This window comes from Balaenoptera physalus (genome assembly GCF_965194825.1).
Source record: "Balaenoptera physalus genome assembly, chromosome: X".
Lineage (NCBI taxonomy): Eukaryota > Metazoa > Chordata > Mammalia > Artiodactyla > Balaenopteridae > Balaenoptera > Balaenoptera physalus.
Genome location: NC_138903.1, coordinates 11,545,477 through 11,564,572, shown reverse-complemented (window position 1 = coordinate 11,564,572; position 19,096 = coordinate 11,545,477). Strand labels below are relative to the sequence as shown.

Here is a 19,096-nt window from a genome sequence, read left to right as displayed (position 1 = left end):
AAGATATGGTATATACATATAATGGAATATTACTCAGTCATAAAAAAATGAAATCTCGCCATTTGCAACAACATGGATGGACCTAGAGGGTATTATGCTAAGGGAAATAAGTCAGACAGAGAAAGACAAAAACTGTATGATTTTACTTACATGTGGAATCTGAAAAACAAGACAAATGAACAAACATAACACAACAGAAACAGAGTTATAGATACAGAGAATAGACAGGTTGTTGCCACATGGCAGGGGAGTGAGGGAAGGAGAGAAATAGGTGTGGGAGATAAGAGGTAGAAACTTCCAGGTGCAAAATAAAGGAGTCACAGGTATGAAATGTACAGTGTGGGGAATATAGTCAATAATTAAGTAATACCTTTGCATGGTGACAGATGGTAACTAGTTTTATCATTGGTGATCATTTTGAAATGTATAGATAAATCGAATTACTATGTTGTGTAACAGGAACTAACAGTGTTATAGGTCAACTATAGTTCGAAAACAAATGAACTCACACGTAGAAAAAGAGATCAGATTTGTGGTTACCAGAGGTGCGGGGCTGGGGAAGTGGATGAAGGCAGTCAAAAGGTACAAACTTCCAGTTATAAGACAAATAAGTAGTAGGGATGTAATGTACAACATGATAAATATAATTAACATGGCTGTATGTTATATATGAAAGTTAAGAGAGTAAATCCTAAGAGTTCTCATCACAACGAAAAAACTATTTTCTATTTCTTTAATTTTGTATCTATACGAGACGATGGATGGTCACTAAGCTTACTGTGATAATCATTCCATGATGTATGTAAGTCAAATCATTATGCTGTACATCTTAAACTTACAGAGTGCTACATGTCAATTATACCTCAATAAAACCGGAAGAAAAATATATTAGGACCACCTATGTTGACTGGGGAGGGCTATTAAAAAATTAAACGGCAAGATGGGAGTAGATGGATTTGTCATCAGAGAAGCTAAAAAACAACAAAGACAACATGGTTAGCAGTTATTCTTATGACCTTCCAGGTGTGTTGGTTTTTCTTCCAAGTACCACCAAGCAATTAACTCAGTTTTCTGAGGACACTGACAGCGTGTCCCAAAATTCAACTAATTCTGACTCCATCTACCCAGAGACAGCACCAGGTCCCACAGACTAAGGGTTCAGTCCTACAAGACCACACCTCCCCCTCCTGACTTCAGAGGCCAATCACAAGTCCAAGTTGTCACCTGTGCTTCTGACCAACGCCCTCCTTGTCTTCAACTACTTTGCTAGAGCAGCTCACAGAACTCAGAGAAACATTTTACTTACTAGATCACTGGTTGATTACGAAAGGATGTAAGTCAGGAGCAGGCAGATGGAAGAGATGCAGAGGGCAGGTGTGGGGAAAGCGCACGGAGCTCCCAAGCTCTCTCCGAGCGCCCTCCTCTCCCCAAATCTCCATGTGTTCACCAACCTGGAAGCTCTCTGAACCCTGCCCTGGAGGCTCTGTTACAAAGGCACGATTGATTAAATCACTGACCATTGGTGATTGAAAATCTCCACTCCCTCTCCCCTCCCCAGAGGTCTGGTGGTGGGACTGAAAATTCCAACCCTCTCTAAAGGTTGGTTCCCCTGGCAACCAGCCCCCCATCCGGAGGTGCTTTCCAAAAGCTACCTCATTAACACAACAAAAGACACCTTTATCGCTCCCTTTACCTAGGAAATTCCGAAGGTTTTAGGAGTTCTGTGCCAGGAAGGAGACAAAGACCAAATACATCTATTTCTTATCATAAATCTCAATATCATACTACCATCTTACCCTTGTGGGCAAAGTCAAGGCAATTTTGTAGATAAACTAATCTTGCTCTAAATTCTTTGGAATTGGGTGGGGAGGGCTGGGGTTTGTCTTACAGGGTGACCAACTCGGCTCAGTTTGCCTGGGACTTTTTGGTTTAGCACTGAAAGTCGTGCGTCCTAGGAAAACCTTCAGTTCAGTGCAAACTGGGGTGGTTGGTCGCCCTAGGTTTGAGTTACCGAAAAAAGCTAACTACGCTGTGTATAATCGTATTAAGTTTTCAATTATCTTCATGTCTCAGCAAGGCTGCAGTGCCCACGGCTCACAGATACTGCCGGGGGTGCTGAGGCGGGAGGCGCAGGGCTAAGAACAATGGCAAAGGTAACATTTGTGGACAGCACTATGGGCTGAGTCCTGAGCTAAATCCTTTACCTGAATTAACTAACTGAATCCTCATTCCTCACAGCCACCCTAAGAGGTAGATACTGTGGTTACTCCATTTTACGGATGAGGAGTTGAGACACAGAGGTTAAGTGACTTGTCCAAGGTTTCACTGCAAATAAATGGCAGAGCCAGGGTTCTGATCAGGAGATTGGGATTGGCTTAAATTGGAGGGGCCTCTGGGGTGTCTAACAGGCAGCTAGAGATGCAAGTTGCAGGCTCACAAGAAAGGTCAGAGCTAGGGCTCATGATGTCAGAGGGATTTTTTTTTTTTTTTTTGGCTGCACCGGGTCTTAGCTGTGGCACGAGGGATCTTCACTGTGGCATGCTGGATCTTTCAGTTGCAGCATGTGGACTCACAGTTGTGGTATGCGGGCTTCTTAGTTGCGGCATGTGGGATCTAGTTCCCCAGCCAGGGATCAAACCCGGGCCCCCTGCATTGGGAGCATGGAATCTTGCCCACTGGACCACCAGGGAAGTCCCGGGTTTTTTTTTTTTAATTGAAGTATAGGGGCTTCCCTGGTGATGCAGTGATTAAGAATTAGCCTGCCAATGTAGGGGACACGGGTTCGAGCCCTGGCCTGGGAAGATCCTACAGGCCACGGAGCAACTAAGCCTGTGCACCACAACTACTGAGCCTGCGAGCCACAACTACTGAAGCCCGCGCACCTAGGGACCGTGCTCTGCAACAAGAGAAGCCACCACAATGAGAAGCCCGCGCACCACAACGAAGAGTAGCCCCCGCTCCCCGCAACTAGAGAAAGCCCGCGTGCAGCAAGGAAGACCCAACACAGCCAAAAATAAATAAATAAAATAAATTTATAATTGAAGTATAGTTGATTTACAATGTTATATTAATTTCAGGTGTGCAACATAGTGATTTACAATTTTTAAAGGTTATACTCCATTTATAGTTATTATGATATATCAGCTATATTCCCTGTGCTGTATAATATATCCTTGTAGCTTATTTCATACATAGTAGTTTGTCCCTTTTAATCCCTTACCTCTATCTTGCCCCTCCCCACTTCCCTCACCCCACTGGTAACCACTAGTTTGTTCTCCATACCTGTGAGTTGGTTTCCATTTTGTTATATTCACTAGTTTTTTTTTTTTTTAGATTCTACATGTAAGTGTTATCATATGCTATTTGTCTTTCTCTGTCTGACTTATTTCACTAAGCATAATACCCTCCAAGTCCATCCTGGTCATCGCAAATGGCAAAATTTCATTATTTTTTACGGCTGAGTAGTGTGTGTGTGTGTGTGTGTGTGTGTGTGTGTGTGTGTGTGTGTGTGTGTGTGTGTGTGTGTGTGTGTGTGTGTGTGTGTGTGTGTGTGTGTGTGTGTGTGTGTGTGTGTGTGTGTGTGTGTGTGTGTGTGTGTGTGTGTGTGTGTGTGTGTGTGTGTGTCACATCTTCCTTATCCATTTATCTGCTGATAGACACTTAGGTTGCTTCCATATCTTGCCAATTATAAATAATGCTGCTATGAACATTGGATGTGAGAGTGGTTTTCACAGAACGGTCATGTCTAGGAGGGCATGAAAGGAGCAGTGAAGAAGACTCAGTAGGAAAGATCAGGGAGGAAAAGAAAGTAAAAATGAAAGGGAAACTTTCAAGAAAGTAGTCAACCATGTCAACAGATTCAATGAGATCAAGGATGACGAGAAAAAGGCCACTGAGTTTGGCAGGCAGGCCCCTGGGGGCTTTCTAGCACAGTCCCAGGGGCTCAGGGAGTGGAATCCAGCTTTGGGCAGATTATGACTGGTCCTCCATCCTGCCTGTCCATTAGCACCATCTGAAAAACTTTACCAAAAATATGCATTAGACCCTAGGACTTATCTCCAGGGATTCTGATTAAATTGGCGGGAGGTATATCCCTGGCTTCCAGATGTCAGTGTTTTTCTAAAAGCCCCTGAGGCGACTCTAAGGTACTAAAGTACCACTGAGTTGAATAAGGGCAGTGGGTTGGGAAGAAGTGAAGGTAAAGTTGCAGGTAACTCTGTGAATAAATTTAAAAGAAGGCGACAATAGCATCCGCTCACTATGAGCTCCTACTATGGGCCAAACTCTAAGCCCCTGGCGAACACTTCTGCCTTTGGCCATCAGAACAGCCTATGATATAGGGACGCTTATCATCCCCATTTTTCCCATCAGGAAACTGAGGTCTACAGACATCCAGGGACTTGCCCAAGTAAGCAGAGAAATCAGGATCAAACCCTGGCAGCTTGGTCAATACAAATTATTTTCCAGGTTATCAGAGAGAGGAGCATATCTATGGTCAGGAGGGAAGAACTTCCGGCCACCAATTTGCCATTCCCTGTGACTTGTGTTATTAACTTCCTCGTTACAGGTTTACCTTTTTTCTCCAAATAGATTATACCCCTATATTTTCCTCTGTACCTTCCTTCCTCCCAACTCCCCGAGAACAGACGGCATCGACAAACACACGTGACGGTCTTCAGAGAGGAAGCCACTCTTCTGGGAACATAATACTAGTGCTGGCAGAAGTGGAATCCCCCGTGACAGCGTGAAGGGGTCTCCAGGATTCCTCGCTAGTGTCTGGTGGCCCCAAGGAGATGTGAACATTCTGCAAAAAGTTCTCTTTGGGGATCTGAAACAACTGACAACTCCTTCCTCCGCTCATCGTGCCATCTCGTCTGTCTGACTCCTGAGGGCAACTGTCCCTTGGGAGGGTACAACTAAGATTGGGTTCCCATAAGTAGACCCTAAGATGAGATTCAGCCATAACTGTTACTAGGGAAAGTCAATGGGGAGGTGGGAAAAAGGACCAGGAGAAGTTGCACAGGCAAGGATGCGATATTGGGCAAAGTTCCACAGGAGAGCTCTGGAGAGAGTGAGGGTCATTTCTTAGAGTTGCCCCGGTCAGTGTGCAGAGGAGCTGGGGTATTGATACCTTCTCATTCATCAGCCTTGGGTTCAGGGCTATTCTTGGGGAATATATAAATTCCCACGTGCGGTTAAAGTGGGTTCAGGCAGCTGGAGGCTGCTCCGCCTACGAATACATGCAGGTGCTGGCTACTGAGAGAAACACACACTGGAGGCACCGTGCCCCCCAGTGTAAGGGGTGCCAAGGGCATGTGGGTGGAGAACTGTCAGCGTCCACCACCAGGTGGGAAGGGGACAATCACTTGTCTGTGACGGGGACAGACAGGCGTGAGAGGGGCGGTAGTTTCCTGCAGGATCTGAAAGTCGGAAGGCAAGGGCGACGGACGAGAGCAGCAAGACTAAAGCTTGTTCCTCAAGGGAAAGAGACAAGCAGCGACCAGAACAGATCGGGGGACCACGCAGACCTCTTTCACACCTCTCAACTCCGGTGCACTGGAAAGGGGACCTGGCACGACTGGATTCCACATTCAACGGGGGCTGAAGGCTTTGGTAATTGGAAAAGGAAGTTATCTCTGAACCCTGGAGAGTCTGGAGACATCTGGGCTACAGAAACGTATGTACACATCCTCCAGCGGGCGAACCGCAGCACCCTCTCGTCTCACCACGCCCGCCCCATATTCCGCAACAGATGTCACCTCACGCCACGATGCTGGAGAGGATTCTGCAGCCCAGCTTTCTGCCCACGTGGGCTTTCCGTGGTGGCAGTCACACCCCGCCCTCTGGTGATGTACATTATGCCAGAGAGGTTCTGTTTATCACCCGCGGGCTCAGCTGGGCTGCTGGTTGCGCCTAAGCACAGATGCACGGACTCACAGATCCCCAGACCTGGATCTACCATGAGTGTCCCGCCCCCGTGCCTCTCCCTGACAACTCCCCTGAGAGAAACGGGGCACTCAAAGCATCTGAGGTGAATATCCACGCTCTGTCTCTTCACCGCTGGCTTAGGGCTAGGCCCTCCTCTAGTCTAGGATTATATGGAGGTAATCCTGAAGAACTCCTTCTGCTCAAGACCAAGGCTAATGCAGACCTACACAACTTAACCTCCTAGAGGAACATGCTTTTTGTATCTTCTGAGAGGGAGACAACCCAGGGGTGTGGCCACAAGGACTCAAAGAGAGAAAGGACAGTGGCAGAAAAGATCCTGCGGAGTAGGGGTTGACAAACTTGCTCTGCAAAGGATTGGAGAGTAAATGATTTAGGCTCTGCAGGCTGTATGGCCTCTGTCACCACCACTCAACTCCTCTGCTGCAGGGCCAAAGCGGCCAGAGATGGTACATAAATGAATGCGCGTGGCTGTGTGCCCATCAGACTTTATTTATGGACCTTGAAATTTCAATTTCATGTAATTTTTATGGGTCAAGAAGTATTATTCTTTTGATTGTTTTTCAACCATTTAAAAATGTAAAAACCACTCTTAGCTCCTAGACAGGCTGTGGACAGGCCCATAGACAATAGTTGGCTGATCCCTGCTCTAGAAGGAAGAGCAGTGAGCCCCACCCAGTTATATTTACACACTCCTTATGTCTGCCAGGGCACATTTCCCCGCCTTAGCAGACCAGCCTTGATGTGTGATCTGAAAAGTCCATTTTGTACTCAACTCAAGTTTCTCCTTCCCGAAGTAAGAGTTGGTAAGAGATCAACTCGCCTTGGAAATGGTGGGACCCAACTAGTCTCTGTTTCCTGGAATTTTAAATTGAAAAACATTAAATTGCAACCTGATGGAAGATATTTCCCCCCCCAAATTAATGAAGCCATGCCAAATAAACACCTTTTTTATTTTTTCAAATAGAACCAGAACACAAAAATATTTGGAAACTGAAACTTAACTGAATAAGCGTGTCATTTGGTCTGAGTTTTTGGAGAAAGAAGAAGAAGATATGGGAAACACCAAACCCATTTAAACATTCATCTGTGGACGGTCCTCACAGACAGAACAGTAGTTGATTCAAGGTAACAGTTTTAAACATTTAACTGGGTGTTAAACATTTTGGGTATGAGGGCCTCATCAGAGATCATAGGCAATGCTTTATTTCCTGTCAAGATGCCTTTCCCACTGTAAACCCAGAATAGATGACTGTCATTTTAGTAAACGCTCTGTCCTTAGTGTATAAAAAAAGGAAAGTCACAAATGACACACATCTAGAGATTATCATACTAAGTGAAGTACTTCAGAGAAAGACAAATATCATATGATATCACTTACATGCAGAATCTAAAATAAGAACACAAATGAACTTATTTACAAAACAGAAACAGACTCACAGACATAGAAAACAAACTTACAGTTACCAAAGGGGAAAGGGGGGAGGGATAAATTAGAAGTTTGGGGTTAGCAGATACAAATTACTATATACAAATAGATAAACAACAAGGTCCTACTGTATAACACAGGGAACTATACTCAGTATTTTGTAATAACCTATAAGGGAAAAGAATCTGAAAAAGAAAAAATATATATATATATACACACACACACACACACACACACACACACACACACACACACACACACACACACACATATATAATGACTCAACCACTTTGCTGTCTACCTGAAACTAACACATTGTAAATCAACTATATTTCAATAAAAATTTTTAAACATTAATATTTAAAACCAGAAAAAAACCCAAATGACACACGTGTTCAGTGAGTTGTATATGACACAAAAAAAATATAGCTAAAGACTTTGTAAATGTCAACCTCTGGGTACTCTAAACGTTGACATTCAAAATCAATCATTTAAGCAGCGGAAAGAAGCCGAGGAGCCTTTGGGGTTTAAGTTGCGAGAAAGAATATATATCTGGAAGGAAACATACTGGCAGGAAAGTTATGGTTCCAGACCTTAGAGAGTTTAAAGTTTTGTTTTTTTTTTTAAGAGAGTTTGTAGTTGGCTGAGACAGGACTGCTGTTTTAAATAAAATATGGGTTTTGACAGCACCCCATACTTTGCATGTTATAAAGATGCTATTTTGAGTTTAGAGCTGTAGAGTTGAGGATTTTTTTCCTGCATTTTACTTCTGGAGAGGCACAGGACAGACCATTTCATCCTGAAGTCTAAGCGGCAACAATGGTTCTAAGGAGGCCGCAGCAAGGTGTCCTGTTCATTCCTAGAATTGTACTCCAGGGACTATATATAATCCGTAGGTATGGAGAGCCTGGACCTTGTCGGAAAAATGAAGGCTTTAGGATTCTGGCAGTAGCAACTGAAGGAAAAGGGTCAGAGAAGAAAAAAAAAAGAAACCAAGATTTGATAACAAAATGGATATAAATAATAAGAGGGCAGGAACAAAAGTTAAAAAACAATCCTAAGGTTTTCATCTGGGAACCTCCCACTGCTAGAAAGCAAGTAGTTAAAAAAAGGCATCACATTTGTAGGAGAAAGAAATAAGAGAAACTTATTCAAAGAGTGATGTCCGGGACTTCCCCGGTGGTCCAGTGGTTAAGACTTTGCCTTCCAACGCAGGGGGTGTGGGTTCAATCCCTGGTCAGGGAGCTAAGGTCCCACATGCCTCACAGCCCGAAAACCAAGACATAAAACAGAAGCAATATTGTAACAAATTCAATAAAGACTTTAAAAATGGTCCACATCAAAAAAAAAACAAAAACAAAAAGTGATGTCCTATGTACATCTGGAAGCATGGAACTAGGGTTTAGATAAAAAGTTGGGACTGATCCACATTAAAAGATAGGTATCCACAATCTTAGAGCATTCTTCAAATGAATAAATGAATAAATAAATTAATGAATAAAGATTAATTTTCTTTGTAGGCGTTTGAGAACAGATTCTGAACTATCATTTATAAACAAAAGATTGAGATTTACTGATTAGCAATAGCCTATCCTCTGAAGTTGTTATAACGGTGTTGAAAATGTTCAACAGAACGATAATTTCTGGCAATACGTAACTTCATTGGCAACAAATTCCTCTGAAGAACAGTGGCATTTATTTCAAAGAGTGAGAGGCAGCCCTGGCCCTTGAGAGAGACATGATACAGACACGGTCCCTCTGCGTACCGATGCGGCGAGTCCTGGTGAACCCCTGCAGACCCCGTGGAACACTGAGCTATAAGGACGCCCACCGGCTGTGTCTTAGGAACTTGCCTTCGTGCCTTCAGGCCTTAGCAAAGACTGTGAAGGTCAAGGGCAGCGCTGGCAGGGGGTCAAGTGAAGGTCTCCAGACATAACTGGAGAGTGGTGAAGAGCGAAGTTGAGAAAAGCAAATTCTCCCTGTTGTCAGGTCAATAACTCTTCTTTTTAAAACCCTCCTATGGCTTCACATCTCACTTAGAAGGAAATGCAAACCCCCCGCCCCAAGAAGCCCAGCACGCTCCAGTCCCCATATCCTCTCCTACACGTTCTGCCCTCACTCACCCCGTACAGGCCCCGCTGGTCTTCCCCTGTGCATTCCAATCACAGGAAGCTCTCCTTTGCTGTTCCCATTGTCTGGACCACTTTGTCCTGATCTCTACATGCTGGGTCCTTCTCATCATTCAGGTCTCAGCTAAAATGCCCCCACCTCCGCTAGAGAGGTCTTCCTGACGACCACATCTGAGGTTCTATCCAGGGTTCTCAATCTGCACTGTGCACACGGATCTCCTGGGGAACCTGTTACATTGCAGACTTGGACCCAGTGGTTTGGAGGGGAAGACAGAGCGGGGGCAGTGGGGGGAGGGCACTGAGATCCAGCATTTCTAACAAGATCCCAGGAGACGGGCAGCACCACCCCTCAATCTCCATCACACTAGCTGTTTCATTTTTTTCATGATGCTTCACATTTTGAAATTACTTATCTGTTTGTGTACTGGATTGTTCATTGGTGGGTTGATCTATTTGTCTACTAGTAAGTAAATTCCATAAGAGCAGGGATTTTTTTTTTGCACTATTATTCTTTATTCTTTTAATCTTTATATTCTCAGTGTTAGCAGAGTTCCCTGGCGATCAAATCAAATAAGTGAAAAATACTGTAAGTTGCTTATCTGAATCCTATCTCCTTGTGATAATCTGCTCCCAGTATACAACACTGCCTAGATTCTGGCCTACAGCAGGGCCAGGCTCAATATGATCTCAGATTAGCTTGGCTAAAATAGGACTCTGGTGGAGAGAGTTAGACTTTAGTGAAGTGAATGGAGAACACCTGCCGGGCAATCTAATCAAGAGATTCAGCTTCAATATTCTGCATTGAAGGGATAATCCTCCAAATGAGACAGAGGGTTCACGGTGCAGGCCCTCTAGTTTCTGCTGAAGCTGAGTATGATCACCATCTCGTCATCATTCAATTTGAAAGTCAAGGCCTAAAATTTCTCAACGATGCATGTTGGTGTCACAGACTTGGGGATTACAACCACATTCCGTTGGATACAGAACCTGATGAGAACCTGGCCTGTAGTTTTTGTGCTTTGCAGCAATATCAACCTTGAGACCCTCCAGTAGGGAAGGGTACTCTGGGTTGGCCCAAGGTTTCACCGGAGAGCCCAGAGGGCTGTATGGTGTGACAGTTATGCCCTTGGAGCGGCAGGACTGGCTCCATTTCTCCTGCATGAGGTACAAGTGACAATCTGGTTAGTCACTGCTTTGTATTGTGTTTCGGGCTTCTTCAACAGTTTTTTTGGTTACACAACAAGGCCTGTATAGCACAGAGAACAATATTCAAAACCCTATAATAAGCCATAATGGAAAAGAATATTAAAAAAAAAGAATGTATATATATGTACAACTGAATCACTGCTGTACAGCAGAAATTAACAGTACTGTAAATCAACTATACTGCAATTTAAAAATTTAAATTAAAGCAAATTAAATACAGAGTATTTTGATCTGGAGGTCGCTGAAGTTGGAGATTCCAACGGCTTTCACCAACCCCCTCATCCACCAGCTCCTCCATGGCCTCCCAGGCAACCAAGAATGTTACTTCACTGGCGAGGACATTGCCTTTATTGTCTTTGGAGAAAAGTAATCCCCAGGCTATAATCCCAGTGATTAAGATAAATGTCCAGATGGTCCAGTTTCAGATCCTTGAGGGTCTTCTGACAGGTTTCCTTCACTAGGTTCTTTCAAAGAAGAGGGGCCATAACTTGTCAATGATGAAGAGGTCCTCCTTCTTCACAACCTTCTTTCGGTGGCTTCCGCCATCTCATTCTTCTTCCGATAGACACAGGCACAATGTGGTGATATCTGCATCAGTGGCCTCCTTCACAGGCTCCTTGACTTTGCCTGGGGGAGACCTTCAGGTGCCCAGATCCACAATGGACATCTTGGCTTTGGTATTGAGTACCATGAAGGTGGCCACGGTCAGTGCAGAAACAGTTCTGAGCAAGCAGATAGGTACCTTGTGCCCTGATTAAGGAAACTGGCCTTCAAGCAGGGACTTTGTCCAGAATGTTTACTTTTGTATTCCCAGCACTTAACACAGAACCTGGCATGTCACAGATGCTCCGTAAGTACAGTAGAATAAATGATGTTGTTCCAGATTAATTCCTTTATCCCTTTACTGCCCTCTTACCGCTTCAGCGACTGCTCCTTTATACAATAAGATCTAGACAGTAAGTGATAAAGGGCAGTGCTACCCTAGTGCCACTCCAGGAAGTGCCAGTTACTGGTCTAAACTAAGACAAAAAGCTTATACCAAAATGTAAATCTGATATGGCACTCAGCAAAGTGTTTAGTCAGGATGACTTTTTTTTTGTTTTTGTAGAAAGACTTTATTGACGAAGGAAATTGCTTTCCCTTCTGGCACAGGCTCATCTCATAAAACAGTGTGTGAACTGGCACCTGTGGGCAGGCTGTCTTGTGACCAACACAGACACAGAGGTTAAACAACTTAATATATACATTTTATATATATTTTATATTTTCCAACTTCAGAAAACTCATAGGTAAGAGAAATACACACTTTAAGACATAATTACAAAATTTTGTGTCAAGTCCTATAATAAAAAGTTGTGGGACAGAAAACAGAATTGTGGGAGTGACAAGGAATTGTGGGAGAGAATGGAAAACTGTGAGAGAGAGTTGTGGCAGAAAACAGAACTTTTAAAGAGAATGGAGAATCGACAGAGAAAAAGAAGTGTGAGAGTAAATGTAGACTATTGAGAGAAAACAAAATTGTGAGAGAAAAATGGAGAATTGTGTGGGAGAATGGGAAATCCTAAGAGAATACAGCATTTTAGGCTAGGGGACTGTAGAAGAGATATGGAATTGCGGAAGAAAATGGAGACTGTAGGAACTCTATGGAACTGTGGAAAAAATAGGGAATTGTGAGAGAGCTGGGAATTGTGAGAAAGAATGAAAAACAGAGAGAGGACAGACAATTGGGAAAGAGCACAGAGAAGTGCCCGACAGAAAAAAAGTGGGAGAGAAAACACGGAATTGTGGGAGATAATGGGAAATTTTGAGAGAAACAGTGACTTGTGGGAGAGAATGAGGACTTGAGGGAGCAAGTGGGGGATTGTGGGGGGCCACATAGAATTGGGGGGGTTGTAGGGAGACTGTGGGAGAGAATGCAGAACCGAGGGAGCAAACAGGGGATTGTGGGAGCTATGGTGACGTGGGGGGAGGCTGCAGGGGATTGTGGGGGAATGGTGATGAGTGGGGGAGGGGGAGGCATGGAATTGTGGGGAAAACAGGGAATTGTGGGGGCTGCCTCTGATTGGGCAAGAGAATGAGGAATTACAGGAGAAACAATGACAGGGCAGTGAGTGGGGAATGGGGGAAAAGAGAACTATAAAAGAGTAAAAAGAATCATGGAGAGGGCTTCCCTGGTGGCCCAGTGGTCGGGAATCCGCCTGCCACTGCAGGGGGCATGGGTTTGAGCTCTGGTCCGGGAAGATCCCACATGCCGCGGAGCAACTAAGCCCGTGCGCCACAACTGCTGAACCTGCACTCTAGAGCCCGCGAGCCGCGACTACTGAGCCCGTGTGCCACAACTACCGAAGCCCACGCACCTAGAGCCTGTGCTCTGCACGCAACAAGAGAAGCCACCGCAATGAGGAGCCCACGCACCGCAACGAAGAGTGGCCCCCACTCACCGCAACTAGAGAAAGCCCGCACGCAGCAACGAAGACCCAACGCAGCCAAAACTAAATAAATAAATTAATTAATTAAAAAAAATCATAGAGAGAGAATTGTAGGAAATATAAGAAATTGGGGGAGGAAATGGAGAATTGTGGAAAGACGGGATTGTGGGAGAGCAGACAACTGTGGGAGAGATGGGAATGGGAATTATGGGAGACAATGGAGAAATGGGGGAAACAGGGAAATATGAGAGAATGGCAAGCTGAGGAAGAGAAGAGAATTGAGGGAGGAGATGGGAATTGTGGAAGAAAACAATTGTGAGAGAATGTAGAACTGTGAGAGAAAATGAAAACGTAACACTGTAAGGTAAAACAAGAAATTGTAGGAAAATATGGCAACTGTGGGAGAGGCGGGGAAGTGCGGGAGAGTATGGAGGGTTGTGGGAGACAATGATGGGAGAGAATAGCAGATAAAATGTACATTTGTGAGGGAGAAGAGACAACTGGGGAGAGGCTGAGAATCGTGGGAAAGAATTGGAATTGTGGGAGAGACTGGAGAATTGTAGAAGAGAATGAAGCATTGAGAGAGACAAGGAATTGTGAAAGCTGGAGAAATACAAGAGGAGCACTGATAAAAAAGATGAAGAACTGTAGATTTGGAAAGGTGACTCACTTTACCAGGACCAACCCTAAATTCAGTTAGCAACTCAGAAAGAGTCGCTGATTTTGACTCTGCTAACACCCCAGGTCTGACAGCAGCCATTCCTCCTACAGTACCATGGATTAGCAATCTCCTAGGCACCGCCTCGTGTGTTCCAAGGTCTCGTATTATTATTCCAGACCATGTCCATTCTCCTCTCCTCACAGGGCTGGCTCAGCCTCAGTTCAGAAAGTTAGACGCAGTGGTTTAGTGCCTCTTGGTTTTGCTACACCTGAGACCCTACCCTTAGGAGCCCTGAAATTAGTGCCTCACACTCATTTTTCATGTCACTTTCAGTAGTCAGTCCAGAAAGAAAAGGAACAGAGGTGTTTGCTCAGTGACATTTTCCCCCTTTTGTACTTTATTTTCCATTGAATACTAGGAAATCTGCTCATTCATCAGGAAATGGCCCATTTATCATTTTTATGAATACATGTAATGAGAATGCTAGTTTCAGCTTGGAAGTGTTATAAATACAAATCACTGGCTTTGGAATGAAAAAAAATCTTTGCTCACCTCTGGCCAAGAGCTGAGGGTTTCGTATTGCTGCATTTATACATCGATGATTTCATAAGTGTTTATAATTATAACCAGGGAGACCTCCTGGATGTAATTCAGGACTCTTTCACTTCTTGGTCTATAATACTTTCCATATGTTAGTTTAGAAGTGCCGTACCTCTGTTAACAGCCTTTCCCCGCTTAAAAAGCCATCAGCTTTTAAAGACATAGGGATATTTTACTTTTTCAGTGGGAAGAACATCGTCACGTTACAGATAGTTACCTACTCTTTGAGGTACTTTTGTGCCTATACATATACATGGACCCTTTAAAGACTTTATCATCTTTAACTGAAAGCTGACCATCATAGAAAACAAAGATGGTTAAACTAATACCCATTCCCAGGAGCAAATGAGTGAAGGTGCAGTGAGAATTAGATTCTACATTATTGCGAACAGAAAGGCATTAGAGGAGAGAGACGGTAGTCAGTAGAGTTAGAGGTGGAGTCAAGCAGGACTGTCACCATCCAGTAGTTCTTGTTTTTGTTTTTTGCTGTGTTGGGTCTTAGCTGCGGCATGCGGGATCTTTCTCGTTGCAGAGCGCAGTCTCTTCGTTGCGGCGCGTGGGCTTCTCTCTAGTTGTGGCATGCGGGTTTTCTCTCTCTCGTTGTGGCACGCGGGGTCCAGAGCGCATGGGCTCTGTAGCTTGCAGCACGTGGGCTCTCTCGTTGAGGCGCGCAGGCTCAGTAGTTGTGGCGCGTGGGCTTAGCTGCCCCGCGGCATGTGGATCTTAGTTCCTTGACCAGGGATCAAACCCACATCCCCTGCGTTGGAAGGCAGATTCTTTACCACTGGACCACCAGGGAAGTCCCAGTCACCATCCAGTTTTTTTGTTTGTTTGTTTGTTTGTTTTCACCATCCAGTTTTGATGGCAGCAGACCAAGCATAAGATTCAATCGGTTAGGTAAAGGGAAAGGTCTAAATAATCAAAGGAGAATCACATTTTCATTGTTTGGTTGCTCATTATGAGTTAATTCATTTTCTGTTGTTAAGAACTTTTAGAAAAAGTAGTAATACTTCCTCAGCCCAAAGTAATTCAACGTGTTTAGGCCAAAACTCAGCCTCCCTTTTGCCTGTGTCCTCTCATCACTCAATATCCCTTCCTGCAGATAATATTACCATTTCCTATGTAGAGATGATTCATTTTCAAAACGAACATGTTCTTGAACTCACACAGTTTTCTACTAATATTATTCAATATTCGATGTGGCAAAATTCCATTCCAACAAAATAATTTGCAATGAACTGAAATATGACCTGTATGTGTGTAGCCCCACAATGACTGTAAAGGGGTTAAGTAGTAAAACAGTCAGTGGGTACACCAGAATCAGACACCTGAATTATCACTGAGTCAGTGACTTCTGGGCCAGGGGAAACTTTTGGGGTCATTTTCAATCTGTAACTTGCTCTCCCTGCACCAAAAATTCCTACCATTTTAACCCTCTTCAACAACTTCAGTCCAACTTAGACTGAAGGCAAAGCCCAGAATGTCCTGAAATTCTGCAGTACAGAGACAGACAAAAGACAGGCCAAGTCACTGGGGAATGGCAGCCAGTGTTTTCCAGCCTCTATCAAAGGTGAGACGTAATTTGATGGAATTTCTCAAATCTATGCTGTAACAGTTAGGGACAGCAGAATCTAAATCTTAAAAACACAACCTGTAAAGGATGTGCACCTCATGAACAGAAATCACAGAAGACTAAGACTTATTATACAGTAAGTCCCCTACATGCGAACTTTCAAAGATGCGAACAAGCTACTACCCAGACATCACTGGATCGTTTTTTTCAAGAGGGTAGATAGAATGGAATCCAGCAAGGAACCAGTACCTGTGCCATCAACGTCAGGTGTGAGTGAGACTGCAGCTTGCCCTCTGTCTCCTATTGCTGACGATCCTTCAGCTCTACCATCTCCCACCTTCTCTCCCTCCTCCAGTCGGTAACTCTTCTTGCCTGTTCACTCGACGCCAGCCCCTGTATGCCAGCTGTTGTACTGTACTACTGTACTTTTCAAGGTACTGTACTGTAAGATTAAAAGTTTATTTTTTGTGTTTGTTTATTTTTATGTATTCTTTGTGTGAAAAGCATTATAAACCTATTAAACAGTACAGTACTATATAGCCGATTGTGTTAGTTGGGTACCTAGGCTTTGTTGGACTTAGAACACATTGGACTTACGAACATGCTCTCGGAACGGAACTCGTTCGTATGTAGCGGACTTACTGTAATTGAAACAGAGCCTCTAAATAAAAGAAACCATACCAATAAGGCTGGCACAAGACGTCCCCCAGTGTGGGGACATGAGGCAAGAAGGCCCAAGGTCCACAATGAGGCCAGCAAACAGAAGCAAGGATCTGGATACGGCCATGGGTTAGTGTAGGTCCTCCGCGAAGCACTCACCATGATGGGGTTAAACATGCGAGGATTTTACCAGGGGAAATGCCTGTGGGAGGAACTGGGGAGAATGCTGGGGAAGGCTGGAGCCACTTCAATCCTCAATGTAAGTCTGACCCCAGTGAAGGAGAGTGGGAGAGCAGGTTGGTGGAAGCATCCTAGACTCCTGTGCAGACAAAGGAAGGGTCGCCAAAGCTGCTGGGATGTGTTGGAGCCTAAGTCCACCAACAGAAGAAAGTGTGTCTCCCAGTGACAGGCTGCCTCAGTGTCCCATCACACTTGGTTACTAGCAGGGAGCACCGCATGGGAGTTGTGGCCTCAGCACAGACGCTGTGACGGCTTCAGAGCACAGCTGCTGGGGCCCTTAGTTAACTATGCTCCTAGAGGTAGAGGTCTGCAAGGTACATTCTTATGTATATTCTCAGGCCTTCCTGTTGAAGAATCAACCATTTCCATCTAAGGCCAACTTGGGAGTTGATGTCACAACTAGTCCATCCCCAGCCTTGTCCTGATCAATCTCTATTCGCTCAAGTTCACTACAATCAGCCGTCTGTATCCACAGGCTCCAAATCCACAGATTCGACCAACCATGGATCAAAAATATTCAGAAAAAAAAATTCCAGAAAGTTCCAGGAAGTGAAACTTGAATTTGCCACACTCTAGCAACTATTTCCATAGCATTTCCATTGTATTAGGAATTATAAGTAATCAAGAGATGATTTACAGTATACGGCAGGATTGAGTAGGTTATATGCAAATGTTGTTGAACAACAATCAGTATCGAAGCTGTAAAGAACAAACAGCTTTGCTTGGGGTCTTAGGAATTTCAATTCAGGAGACACAGATTTGGGTAAAGCAAAGAGTGACCCTGGGAAGAGAAAGGATAAGGGGCTTATAAAGGCAAAAGCCATGAGGTTGTTAAAGTTGTCTTGCAAGAATTATGACTGGCTCTGATGCAAAAAGGAAGTATTTGTCCTTAAGGGATAGGCTGTCACAAGTTATTTAGGGTAAGGGTCCCATAAGTGTCTTGAGTTTCTGGAACACTGTGCAGATGTTCTGGATGCCTGCGTTAAGACAAAAAGTGGTCAAAAGTTCAGATTCCATCTGGGCTGAGATGTAAGTCCCACTTCCTCAGTGGTCTCCCAGCTCCATTTTAGAGAGCTCTCTTAGCAATACCAACTCCATTTTTATTTTCCTTTACAATACTACACTATTTTATATAAGGGACTTGAGCATCCGTGGATCTCGGTATCCAAAGGGGTGGGGGTGGGATGTCCTGGAACCAATCCCCTGCAGATACTGAGGGACAACTGTATTTAGAAAGCTGTATAGGGGCTTCCCTGGTGGCGCAGTGGTTAAGAATCCGCCTGCCAATGCAGGGGACACAGGTTCGAGCCCTGGTCTGGGACGATCCCACATGCCGCGGAGCAACGAAGCCCGTGCGCCACAACTACTGAACCTGCGCTCTGGAGCCCACAAGCCACAACTACTGAAGCCCGCGAGCCTAGAGCCCGTGCTCCGCAACAAGAGAAGCCACCGCAATGAGAAGCCCGCGCACCGCAACGAAGAGTAGCCCCCACTTGCCACAACTAGAGAAAGCCCACGTGCAGCAACGAGGACCCAACGCAGCCAAAAATAAATAAAATAAATAAAATTTAAAAAAATCTAGAAAGCTGTATACAGTTCATTTCCCGAGAGTGGGTTTAATTATTCTGTTATTATGCTATCTTTAGTAAGAGAACCCTTTTAAGTACTGTTAAGAGAAGTGGACTCGTGAACTTTAACTGGTGATTGAAATCAAGTTTCTGGTGCTCATGAGGCAGATCAAGTTAACAAACGCTCTGTACAACCTGCGTCCTGCCAAGGCCGGCATCTTTGGGTGTGTAGACGCTGCCTAAGCACCTGTAGGACGGAACAGTGGCACGCTGATGAGGGAATGGTAAGACTTTTGGCTGAGGTCGAAAATGAAGATTAAAATAAGATTAGTCCCCAGTGGTGAGAGAAAATCCTCCAACTCTGCCAAACTGTCTTCAGTCTGCTTAACAAGGGCTCCGTGTGACAACCACAGGGCTTCAGCAAAATCCCTTTCAGCAGAGGAACAGCAATTCTCTACTTGCATATATTTGGGCTACAGTTTGTCTCCTGTTTCATGACTTGTTCTAGTGTAGGAGAGGTGGAGATAAGAAAACTCAGCACATTCGTGGGGAATACAATGCCTGTCTGTGAAATTAAACCCAGAGAGGGATAGGGGTGGTTTCTGCACCCAGCAGTGTGCCGCCTTCACGCCCACAGCGCCCTTCACGTCTGTAG

At 44.5% G+C, this 19,096-nt stretch overlaps 1 pseudogene across 1 annotated transcript in view; it reads right to left on the bottom strand.

The window, feature by feature from the left end:
* LOC309652782 (aldo-keto reductase family 1 member B10 pseudogene) overlaps nucleotides 1-19,096 on the bottom strand; it is a 151,765-nt pseudogene that overhangs the window by 107,105 nt on the left and 25,564 nt on the right. The window contains exons 2-3 of the transcript XR_014268745.1: nucleotides 10,929-11,432; nucleotides 7,633-10,726 (exon numbers count right to left, since the gene is read on the bottom strand). The product of XR_014268745.1 is annotated as an aldo-keto reductase family 1 member B10 pseudogene (transcript). The remainder of the gene's footprint in view (nucleotides 1-7,632; nucleotides 10,727-10,928; nucleotides 11,433-19,096) is intronic.